Source organism: Hibiscus syriacus, unplaced genomic scaffold, assembly GCF_006381635.1.
Source record: "Hibiscus syriacus cultivar Baekdansim isolate YM2019G1 unplaced genomic scaffold, ASM638163v2 tig00112000_pilon, whole genome shotgun sequence".
Taxonomy (NCBI): domain Eukaryota; kingdom Viridiplantae; phylum Streptophyta; class Magnoliopsida; order Malvales; family Malvaceae; genus Hibiscus; species Hibiscus syriacus.
In genome coordinates, this window is record NW_024063235.1 from 973,021 (window position 1) to 985,623 (window position 12,603).

The following is a 12,603-nucleotide window of genomic DNA, read 5'->3' on the forward strand; positions in this document are numbered from 1 at the left end:
CCCTTCCCAATTAGGCATCCATTTCCCACGAAAATCTTTATATATATGAAAGATATTTTTCAGCACTAGATCACCCTCTTGTAATTCTCTTGGATGTACTCTCTTGTCATGAGACTTCATCATCCGTTTCTGATACATCTGTCCATGGCAAATAGCTTTCAATCTCTTCTCATCAATAAGGTTCAATTAATCAAATCGAGCCTGGATCCATTCAGATTCATCCAATTTTACCTCTCTCAAAATTCAAAGTGACGGAATCTCAACTTCAATTGGTAAGACTGCTTCCATTCCATAGACTAAAGAAAAAGGCGTTGCCCCAGTAGATGTTCGCACAGTAGTTCGATATGCATATAAGGCAAAAGGTAACTTCTCTTGCCAATCTTTGTAAGTTTCAATAGTCTTTGTAATGATTCTCTTGATGTTCTTATTTGCTGCTTCAACTGCCCCATTCATCTTTGGACGATATGCCACTGAGTTTGTATGCTTGATCTTAAACTATGCACAAAGTTCAGTCATTATTTTGTTGTTCAGGTTCAGAGCATTATCTGTAATGATTTTCTCTGGTAGCCCATACCAGCAGATTATTTCTTTCCTTATAAATTTACAAATTGTAGACCTCTTAATATTGGCATATGAAGCAGCTTCAACCCACTTGGTAAAATAATTAATTGCCACTAGGATGAAACAATGTCCATTTGATGCTTTTGGTGTGATTGCCCCAATGATGTCTATTCCCCACATAGAAAATGGCCAATGTGCTGTCATTACATGTAAAGGTTATGGAGGTACATGAATCTTATCTACATATACCTGGCATTTATGACATCTCCTTGCATAATCAATGCAATCTGTATGCATGGCAGCCCAGTAATACTCATATCTCATTATTTTTCTGGCCATGAAAAGACCATTTGCATGTGTTCCACATATCCCACTGTGTACTTTCTCAATGATGCTTCTGGCTTCGCTATTATTTACACATCTCAATAGCATTTGATCATTGCTTCTTTTATACAAAGTCTTACCATCAAGAAAGTATCCAGGAGCCATTCTTCTCAATGTTCTTTTATCAATCTCATATGTATTTTGTGGATAACTTTGATACTTGATATATTGCAAGATATCATAATACCATGGTTTGTCATCTGCCTCTCCTTCCACACTGTAGCAATGTGCAGGAATTTCATATACTTGCATTTTAATCGGCATCATATCAACTTTCTTAGTTGCCTAAAACATAGCAGCTAATGTAGCCAAAGCATCCGCCATTTGATTTTCCTCTTGAGGGAGATAATTGAAGGTGACTCTCTCAAATTATTTCACTAATTCGAGGGTAAAATCTCGGTATTCCAGCAATTTGGGATCTTTCGTTTCCCATTCTCCTCGTAATTGATACACCACTAACGATAAATCTCCATATATCTTGAGAAATTTAATTTTCCTTTCTATGGATGCCTTCAATCCCATGACACAAGCTTCATATTCCGCCATGTTATTGGTGCAAAAGAACTCCAATCTACTTGTAAAAGGATAATAAATATTTTCTGGAGAAATTAACACTGCCCCAATTCCTCGTCCCAAGGCGTTGGATGCTCCATCAAAATAAAGCTTCCAAGATTCATCATTTGTTCTGACTTCTTCATTCATGGATATGCACAACAAATCTTCATCTGGAAAATTAAAACTTAAAGACTGATAATCATCTGATACACGACTGGCTAGAAAATTAGCTATGACACTTCCTTTTATCACTTTTTGGTTGACATATACAATACCAAACTCGCATAATAACATTTGCCATCTAGCCATTTTTCCTGTCAAAGCTGGTGATTCCATTAAGAACTTTAACGGATTAAGTCTAGATATCAGCCAAGTGGTATGATATAACATGTATTGTCTGAGTCTTCGAGTAACCCACACGAAGGCACAACATAATTTTTGTATTGGTGGGTATCGAATTTCAAAATTAGTAAATGTCTTACTCATATAATAAATGACTTTTTCTTTTCTTTCAGATTCATCATGTTGTCCCAGTACACATTTCATCGAATTTTCAAAGACTGTCAAATAGAGAATTAACAGTCTATCAGGCACTGGTGATACTAAAATGGGGGCATTGGATAAATATTTCTTAATAATATCCAAATTTTCTTGACATTCATCATTCTAGACTTCAGGATTTTTTCTTTCGAAGTAACTTGAACACTGGATCACATTTGTCAGTTAATTGAGAAATGAATCGAGATATATAATTTAATCTTCCGAAAAAGCCTCGAACTTCTTTTTTTTGTATTAGGTGATGGAAGATCTTTAATTACTTTTACTTTATCTGGATCAATCTCGATTCCTTTTTGATTGACTACAAATCCCAAAAGGTTCCCTAATGTTACCCCAAAAGTGCATTTAGCGGGGTTGAGCTTTAATTGATACTTTCTCAATCTTTGGAAAAGCTTTTCTAGATTTTGAATATGTTTTTCTTCGGTTCGGGACTTGGCAATCATGTCATCCACATATACTTCAATCTCTTTATGCATCATGTCATGGAATAGAGTTACTATTGCTCTCTGATAGGTTACCCCTGCATTTTTCAATCCAAATGGCATTACTTTGTAACAGAATGTGCCCCACATGGTTACAAATGTTGTTTTTTCCATGTCCTCATGATTCATTTTTATCTGATTATATCCTGAAAAGCCATCCATGAATGAAAATCATGCATGTCCTGCAGTATTGTCCACCAATGTGTCTATGTGAGGTAATGAAAAGCTATCTTTCGGACTAGCTTTGTTAAGATCTCTGTAATCCACACACATTCGAACATTCCTATTCTTCTTTGGTACTGGAACTATGTTGGTTACTCATTATGGATATTTGGATGCCTGTAGGAATCCTATATTAATCTGCTTCATTACTTTCTCTTTAATCTGCAACAACATTTCTATCCTCATTCGTCTGAGCTTTTGTTGAACAGGTTTATATTCTGGACTGATTGGAAGTTTGTGCACCACTATATTCGTACTCAAACCAGTCATATCTTGATAAGACCAGGAAAAAAGATATCTTTGAACTCTTGGAGGAGATTTATCAATTCTTGTTTTATCTGGGCTGACAAAGTAGTGCCAATTTTCACTTCTTTCATTTCTTCATTGGTTCCCAGATTTACAGTCTCAATGTATTATTTGTGAGGTAAGATTTGTTTATCTTCTTTTTCTACCAGTCTTAATAATTCGGTAGGAACATCACATTCTACTTCATCCTCACACTCATTGATTTCCTCCAAACATATGGGCCGCTCTAAATTTATCTAATGATTAAATTTAGGAATAATCATGCTATTAACATTATGACACCTACAAATTTAAATCGGACATATTTCCGAAAGGATATAGTAAATTTATGAAATAAATATAAAGAATGAGAAATAATGAATGTAAAAATGTAAGGTATAAAGAATGATTGCCATTTGAGAATTTTAAGAAAACTTCTTATATTTGATATTAAGTGAACTTAACATAATTGCCCTTACAATATAACAAAAAAAAATTATTTTCTTGGGCTAAAGCATAAAAGATTGATTTTGAGCATTACTCTAAGTTAATACTAAAAACTACAGGGAGATCTTCAGCAGTCCAATTGTTTAGCGTTTCACCAGGAAGGCAAGGGTGAATTCCAGCTAAGTATTTGCCAGTCTTGCGGTCATTTGTGATCATGTTGATAAATAACCCTTCCATAGCTTCTTCAACTATGTTTTGATATTTTGTCAACTTTTCTTCTTTAAGAGAATCAACAAGCTGTTGTTCTACATTTTACCATTCCTCCGGATTTGAATGTGGACTTCAGATGAGGGAAAGACATGCGTTCCCAAAGAATTTCTTCTCCTTTCATTCTTTCCCTTCTGTCTTCACCTCTTCTTTTCATCTCTTTGTTTCTTTGCTGAAAATTAGGCTTAAATACAAGCCCAAAACGATCTTTCTTCATCTTCATGCTTACAGGAACTGAACTTCCCTGAAGATTCTTCCCCAAACCTTTTCTGGTTTTAGCTCATATGCCTAAAGTCTGTCGTACAGTCATCTTAGTGCAATCAGACAATCTGGGATGTGGATTTTTGTTTCCCTCGGCAATAAAAGTTGCATTGACAAATTCCAAAGCTCGGAAAGAGGACTCTACAGCATCATCATTGGTTTCAATATACAGAGCATCACTTGTAACAGAAGCAATGATTTCTTCCTCGACTCCTACATATATTAGTTGACCATCAACGACAAACTTCAGTTTCTGATGCAATGAAGAAGGAACAGCTCCTGTAGAATGAATCCACGGCCTCCACAATAAATAATTATATGTAGGGTGAATATCTATTACCACAAAGTCAATATTGTACACTACTGGTCTGATCAATAATGGTATTTCCATTTTTCTCATTACTTTCTTTTGAGTGCCATCAAAAGCTCGAACTATATTCTAATAATTCTTCATATGCGATTTATCCACACGCATCCTTTGTAGTGTGACCAAAGGCATCAAGTTAAGAGCAAATCCATTATCAATTAATACTCTGGCAAAATATGGCCATGACAATGTGTGGTAATATTCAAAGCTTTCACTGATCCCATTCTGCCTTCAGGTATTTCATCATCAGTGAATGTTATGTAATTATCAGCAAATCAAGAATTGAAATCCGTGCTTGCTGTTTATGTAGCTATTCAACCACACTATATTCGCTATGTTTCAGATATTTCAAAAATTCTTGTGCTTGTTTTTCTGTTACGGGCTTATTGACGGTTGGTGTGGATTCGTCATCAAATAGCTTTTAGGGTATCACTGTAGCTTTTCCCTTTGCTTTTGTCTGTTCTGATGCATTTGATGTCTCGGGAGAGTAACACCTCCCACTTCTTGTAAAAAATCCAACTTCACTTACTGCTTCAGATGTCGAATCCACACTCTGTACTTTCTCTTCTTCTTTTTCCAGAGAAACAAATCCTCCTACCATTGAAACATTGGTAGGATAATTCCAAGGTACCCTACGGGTATCCTTATATGGAAATGGTAAAGGAGTTGTGATAACCACTTTCGACTTTGTTGGTGCAGGATTCACTGTAGATGACTTCACAGTGATGATCACGGGATCACTTGTTCTCTGCTTAGGTTTAGAATCTTCTGATGCGCAAACTTCATATTCTCTTTTTCTTGGTTCTTCTTCAAAGAACTCTATCTCTTTGTCATTCATCAATTTTTGCACCAAATCCCCAAATTCAGGGCATAGTTGAATTACGTGTCCCTTTTCTTGATGATATTCACAATAATTTTCGTCTTCATTATGATTTGGCTTGAATTATTATTGAATCATACCAGATACGGAGAGTTGTTGAAATATCTAACCAAAGGGAGATTTAATTTTAGAGACATCAATTTTGGTTTTCCTTCTATTCTCTTCCTGAATTGCGTTCACGCTTTTATCTCCATGATTTGGTAGTGGATGATTTGACGTAGCTGGTGAATTGAATTCCAATTTCCTAGTATTAATCAAATTTTGGACCACCCTTTTGAATGCCAAACAATTTTCAATAGAGTGACCCGTAATTCCATCGTGATAAACACAGTGTGCTTTTACATCATACCATGGATGGAATGGTGGTTGCATGGGAATTAAAGGATAGGGCCGTATGACATCTACCTTTAACAGCGAATCATAGATCTCAGCGTAGGGTACTGGTAATGGTACAAAAGAAGGCCTTTCATTTTCCCTGCGAGATCCTCTGGATTCCGTTCGATTAGTGTTTGTTTCTTCTTTCTTAACCCTTGGTTGGGTTATCGTATCACTTTTCGAGGTATCCTTGTTGTAGGTGTTCGCATTGTTAACTTCATTCTCCTTTTTTCGATACTTGGGTCTTTTTGAACTAGACCCCTCACTTGACTCGATTTTGCTACTTTTCATGACATTTTCAATGAGTTCTACAGAAATTACCAGATCTGTAAAATTCCTGGTTGCATTCCCCATTAAATGGCTTAAATAAGGAGCCTTTAAAGTGTGGACGAACATCACTGTAGCTTCTTTTTCTGATAGTGGTGGCTGGACTTGGGCCGCTGTGTCACGCTATCTCTGGGCGTACTGTCTAAATGTTTCATTGTTCTTTTTCTCCAGATTTTAGAGAGTCCATCTATCAGGGACCATATCTATAACGTGACGGTACTGCTCTAGGAATGCTTTTGCCAGATCCTTCCATGATCTAATGTTGGCTTTGGTCAGTTGAGTATACCACTTTAAAGCTGGTCATGTCAAGCTATCTTGAAAGCAATGAATTAACAATTTCTCTTCTTTCACATGACTTGTCATTCTGCGACAAAACATGGTAATGTGGGACGAAGGGCATGTAGTACCGTCATATCTTTCAAATTCAGGAACTTTGAACTTGATGGGGAGGATTAGGTCTGGAACTAAACTCAACTCGTTGGTGTCAAATCCATATAATGATTCAGTTACCTCTACGGATTTTATTCTTTCCTCCAAGCTCTTGATCTGTCTGGTCAATTCTTCATTGACTTTTTCTTTCTCATTCAACTCATTCAAATCTGGAATTAGATGCTCAGGATTAAATTCTCCTATCTTCATATCTGACATAAGCGGATTTTTGCTTGAAGACGCAAGATCCACTTGTTAATTATCATTAGGTTTGGTCTCTTGTAGTGCTGAAGTGCGAGCATGAATTTGCACAGGTGTGATAGCAAAATGATAAACTGGTTCCGGCGGGAAACCTAAAGGATACATAGGTTCTTGGTCAAAAGATACAGGATTTTCATGAATTTTCCCAATGGTAGCTTGCTTTTTGAGCATATCTTCTATTTTCTGCATCATACTGTCTTGTGAGTTTGCAATGCTAGCTTCAATTTTTTCTAACTTCATTCTCATTTCTGCTTGTTCTTTACTATGCTGTTCCTCGAGATGTTGTATTTTATCCTCCATTTTCTTAGTTGCTTTTCTAGTACCTTAGTGGTGTTGAATTTCTTGTTTGGCCAGGATAACTGTGATTGAAAATCCTTTTGATATTATTTTTTAGAATTTTATTTAATGAATGTTTATCTTAATGTAAAATAAAAATTATACATAAATAAAATAATGCAATGAATAATGAATGTATGCAAAATGCATGTATGCAAAAGGTATTGATCCCAAAAAGTTAACTGTCATAGAACAACTTCCATCGGCATACAAAAGTTTCTATATAATAGTTCATAACTACAGATACGACATAGCTTTCCTATTAAGCTCTATGATTTCCTTCATCAGCCATGACATCTTCTTTCCAAACTTGGAAACTGGATCAACGTGATGCTCAATAATCTTTTCTTTAACAGCTAACTCCCCAATATATCTGGAAACTTCGCTCATTTGTACCATGGCCTCAAATACCATACTGCTTCTTTCTTCACTTCTTTCTTAATAGAAACCAGTATATTTTTGCCATTGTTCATTGGTTCCCTCGAGAGTTTGTTCTAATTCAGTGATTCTGACTTAACAACTGTGCAGAGTATTTTCAAGATCTCGGATTCATCTTCGTAGTGAAGCGTTCTCCTCATAACTCTCTTTAAGATCACTAGGTCCTAGACGAACCTTCTCTTGGAATAATGATTCTTCAAGTTGCAAGATGTAAGTATTAAACTCTGTATTTTTGTTTCTACACTGATCCAAATCCTCTCAAGTTTTGTTCATGTTTCTTGTGTTCTTTTATTAAGCTTCTGGATTTGCACATTCTTGTTTCTACATCATTGCATCCAATTATTGGCCACCTCTTATTCTACTTCAACTCAGCATTTCTCAATGTTCAACTCTTTGATCATCTGTGTTGTTGCTTTGCTCGATTCTGATGCTCTCCGGGATTTTTGCATCTCATGGTAATTCTTCTTTAACGTTCTGAACTCACCATTAAATTTTTCTTTGTTTTCCCTCAACATTGCACATTATGCGAAATGGAAGTCAATGTTGACGCCCAACATAGCTTTATCTCGTCACATTTGTTCTAGCTCTTTTGACCAACCCTCTCTTTCAGCTTCAAACTCACCTCTTAAGATTTCAATCTCTGATGGAACTACCCGGATGCAATCTTCCATAGAGATATCCTCATTTTGATCTGGTTGAGGAATATTTTCATTTTTCCTGACAGATCTCCATTCCTCATAATCAGGAGTTAACATTACTTTTGCTGCTTTGGCCCGAATACAGAAAGTTATTTTCCAAGATTTAACAACATCCATGATGTTTCTTTTGTAATTTTTGCTATGTAATGCGAACTCAGACGAATGTAACCCAGCAGTACCAGGAACAAATTGACGACCCTCGTATTGCCTTATAACCAGAAGTGGTGCATATGCAATTCCTCCCCATAAACTGAGCAACATCACCCAGTTATAGTCACCACATTTGTAAAAGAATTTCCTTTGAATTTTCCACGGGACGTGCCAAACGATGTCGTTGCTTTGCAAATTTCGAAGGGCATTTATCCACATGTCTTTCGTGACATCTTTCGACCATTCTTGCTCCAGAAACTCTTTCAACGTTGAGTAGTCCGTACTAAAGCGATGATATGAAACCTTTTCTGTCCTCCAAAAATGTCTACGGATCCAGACATATAATAATTTTGCACATCCGAAAAATCGTCCACCTCCCGTGTCTTTTGTAACTTCTCGAACAAATCTACTCCTGCAGCCTCAATGTATCCCAATGCTTTCGGGAAGATGACCATACTATATATACCTAGAGCAACGAGATCAAATCGTACTTTATCTTCTGGATGACTCTGAATAATTTCTTTGATGTTGGTCCAGGAAATGCCTTCGCTCTCGCCCTTTTGTTTTGTACAGGCCACTACCCATTCCTCTCGTACTCCTGCAATCTTTGCTAATTTAACTCGGAAAGGTTGAGTTTTAAATGACCTTGAATAAATTCGATTCTCCAAAGCCCCTTCTATATGTAGCAAAATTGTATACTCTTCAATAGTAGGAACCAAATCCTCCTTATTGAAAGTGAAGCAATTATAACCGGGATTCCAGAATTGAATCAGGGCTCGAAGCAATTCATCATCAACTTCGACATAGAGAAAATATGGGATGTCCCAGTAAGACTGGTAGAACTGCAACTTATTGTTTGAGTCCCAACTCTCCCAAATGCTTCGCAAATCTTGCATATCATTTCTTTTTAGAGAAACTGGAGTATAACTTGCTAACTCGGGTACATAATCATCCTGCAGACTGTCTTCCCGTTGTCTTTGTAAGTCCTCAGACCACTGTCTTACTTTTGAGTTTGGAACTATTTGATTTGAACATTTTTTATCCATAAATGAAGGTTTTCCAATGAGACGATTAACTCGAAGATCAATACCTTTAATCCTGTATGATGCTATACAAACAACAAAAATAAAAGATAACATAAAAAGAAATGAATTAGTTCACATAATAAAGGAAAATTTTAATTTAATAATAATGTATACCCAAATATTTCTATTTTAAACATGCTTTCTACATAGCATACTTTAAATAATTTAAATTCATATGCAATTTATTCAGCAAGAAAATAAATAAATAAATTAAAAGGAAAAAGTTAGAATTCATTTCTCCTTCGTATACACCTATTTGGGATAAAATTTCAGCATGGCTTCAGATCGAAAGAGTTTCTAGGGTTTACTATATGCAGAGTTTCAGTTCTAAGAGTAAAGGTACCCGAATTGTCCTTGTTAGTGCCCCCTTGGTCTGCCAACCCTCAATCCTAGTCCACTACAAACTTAAGCGGATCGAGTTCAATTCGAGGGGACACATTTCCCTATGCCTGACACGGAGAATAAATTCTCATGAAGATATAGAGTATATGAACCCCGAAAGCTACTTGCTAGGTCTGACATGGAGAATAAATTCTCACGAAGACGTCGCTTTCACTCCCACTTAAAAGGGACAAGCTTGATTATTAAACTTATGTTATGCAATGCAAGTGTTGTGTGTGAGGAGAAATATTCAAACCTCTGACAAACAAATAAATAATGAAATTTAATACCTGAAAATAAAATAAAAACAGTAATAAAGAAGAATATATAAAATATTATGAAAATAATAAGTATTAAAAATTTTGAAAGAAAAGAATTATAAATTAAATAAATATGAATTTTTAATTTCTAATTGATAGAGACAGTTTATAATTAATTTCAAAGCTTGACCAGTCCCCAGCGGAGTCGCCAAGCTTTCGTAACTGGTTTTTGCCCGAGAACGAATTTTTTACTTGGCGAGAAAACTAAAATAAATAAACAAACGATTTTGATTAAAAAAATGTTTTGGGAGTCGCCATTGACCTTTTTGGGTTAGGTAGGTCAAATACCTAAAAACAATCTTTTAAAATAGTTTTAAGAAAACATAATTTAAAAGATAAATTGATCTGCGTATAACCAAAAATATTTTTAGTAAAGAAGGGATTTGTGGTCGATTACGTTTAGGGAAGGATTAGCACCCCTATAACGCCCAAAATTGGTACTCATTAATTATAAATTGTCTCTATTATTGGAAATTTAAAAATTTAAAAAATTATTTAATTCATAATCCTGTTATCTCAAATTTATTAGTATAATTTTAAGAAAATATATATATATATATATATATATTTATTTATTTTTATAAATAAGATATTTATTTAATTAGAAATATCAGAAAATGACTTCTAGGTGCTTTAAGACATCTCATTTCTTAATATTAAAAAATAAATAAATATTAATAAAACATTTCTCTAAAAATAATTAAAATAAATTAATATATAATTTATAAAAATAGGATATTTATTTATTTAAGAATATCAGAAAATGATTTCTAGGTGCTTTAAGACAGTCATTTCTTAATATTAAAAAATAAATAAATATTAAAATATGATTATTTTTCTTAAAAGTAATTTATATAAAATTAAATTTATAAATAAGATTTTTATTTAATATAAAAAAATAAGTGAATAAATATTATTTATTATATATGTTTATATGACTACATAATAATAACAATAATAATTAAATATATAAACATATAAAATATAAATATAAATAAACAATGACAAAAATAAATAAAATTAAAACTATAGTATTAAAATATAAAAAGTAATAAAACTTTTAAGATAAATGAAAGTATTTGAAATTAATGACTAAATTATAACATAATAAAATTAAATACCTAATTCATAATTAATTATTTAAAATTACAGGAGTTAAACATGCTATTTTACCTTTATTTAATTTAGGGACTAAAATAAACTTATATCAAATTCGAACATCAAATTAAATTAAATTAAAACATGTTATTCGGGGTTAAAATATTAATTATTAAAATTAGAGGACTAAATTTGTTATTTTACCTAAAATATCTATTATTTTATATAAAGGACTAAAATAAATAAAATTAAAATTAAGAAACTGAATTAAAAGGATTTAAATTTAATTTCAGTGACTATAATGTAAAGTTACAAATATGGGATGGCATCGGGTATAATTAACCCATAAGCGAAATTACACAAAGGCCCTCACCAAAACTACATCGTTTTGGTGAGGGTATTTAAGCCCTATTATAGCCGGCCTTAAGGCCAAATTTTTTCATTCTCTTCTTTCCATTCTCTCTCTAACTGTGAGAGTTTTAAAACTCTCTCGCCTCTCTCTAGGATTCCCTTACTGGAGGGAATCCGTTCACTGGCCGGCAGCCGTCTGCCGCCGCAAATATCCACCGACGGCCACCGTACATGGTGGTCGGAACTAAATTTTTTACCCAAATCGAAACCTGGTTTTTTTCTTATATCAAATATGGCCTCTCTTTTACATAAAAATCCCTAAATCACCCTAGATCTAAAAAAATCGAAGGTTTTTTACCTTCGATGGCTTTATTTATCCGGTTTCACATGAAGAGTCTGACGGTCGTGGTAAGTGTTTCCTTCTTTTCTTTTTTTTCTTTTCGAATGGTTGCTGTTGGTTATCTTTTTGTTTCTCTCCGTCCCTGTTCTCTATCTCACAGGTTCGGTGGCTTTATAGCCACCACGAACCTTGCCTCGGACCGGGTAAAAGAACATCCCTCGGTGAGTCACTGAACCCACAGTGGTTACTCACCCTAAGGTCACAACGTGGACGGCTGGTGTTGATTTCCTCTGGAGGCTCTTGTTGGAGTCGTGGCAGTGTGTAGAGTGGCGTGGAACGACGTAGATCGACGGCAACAGAGGTGGCGACTGCATGTCCCTAGGGTTATGATACCCTAGGGTTTGTTGTTGGGATCATTTGGACCGTTGGATCTAAGTTAGATCCAACGGCTGACAAGGAGAGGCGGCTGGAACCTTAGATGGAAACTCTAGTTGGGTTTTAGGGTTTCTGGTGGGTTTGGGCCGTCTATTTGGGCCAGTCTGGGTGTAAAACGGGCTTCCGGGTATTGGGCTCTATTTTGGGCCTGTTTGTAATAATAATATTAATAATAATAATAATAATATAATAATAATAATAGTATAAATAAATAATAATATTAAAAATAAAAAATAAATGGATAAAAAATTAGTATCTTCAATGGGCATTGTCGAGAATCAATCTACTTTGGTTTTATCATGATGTACTT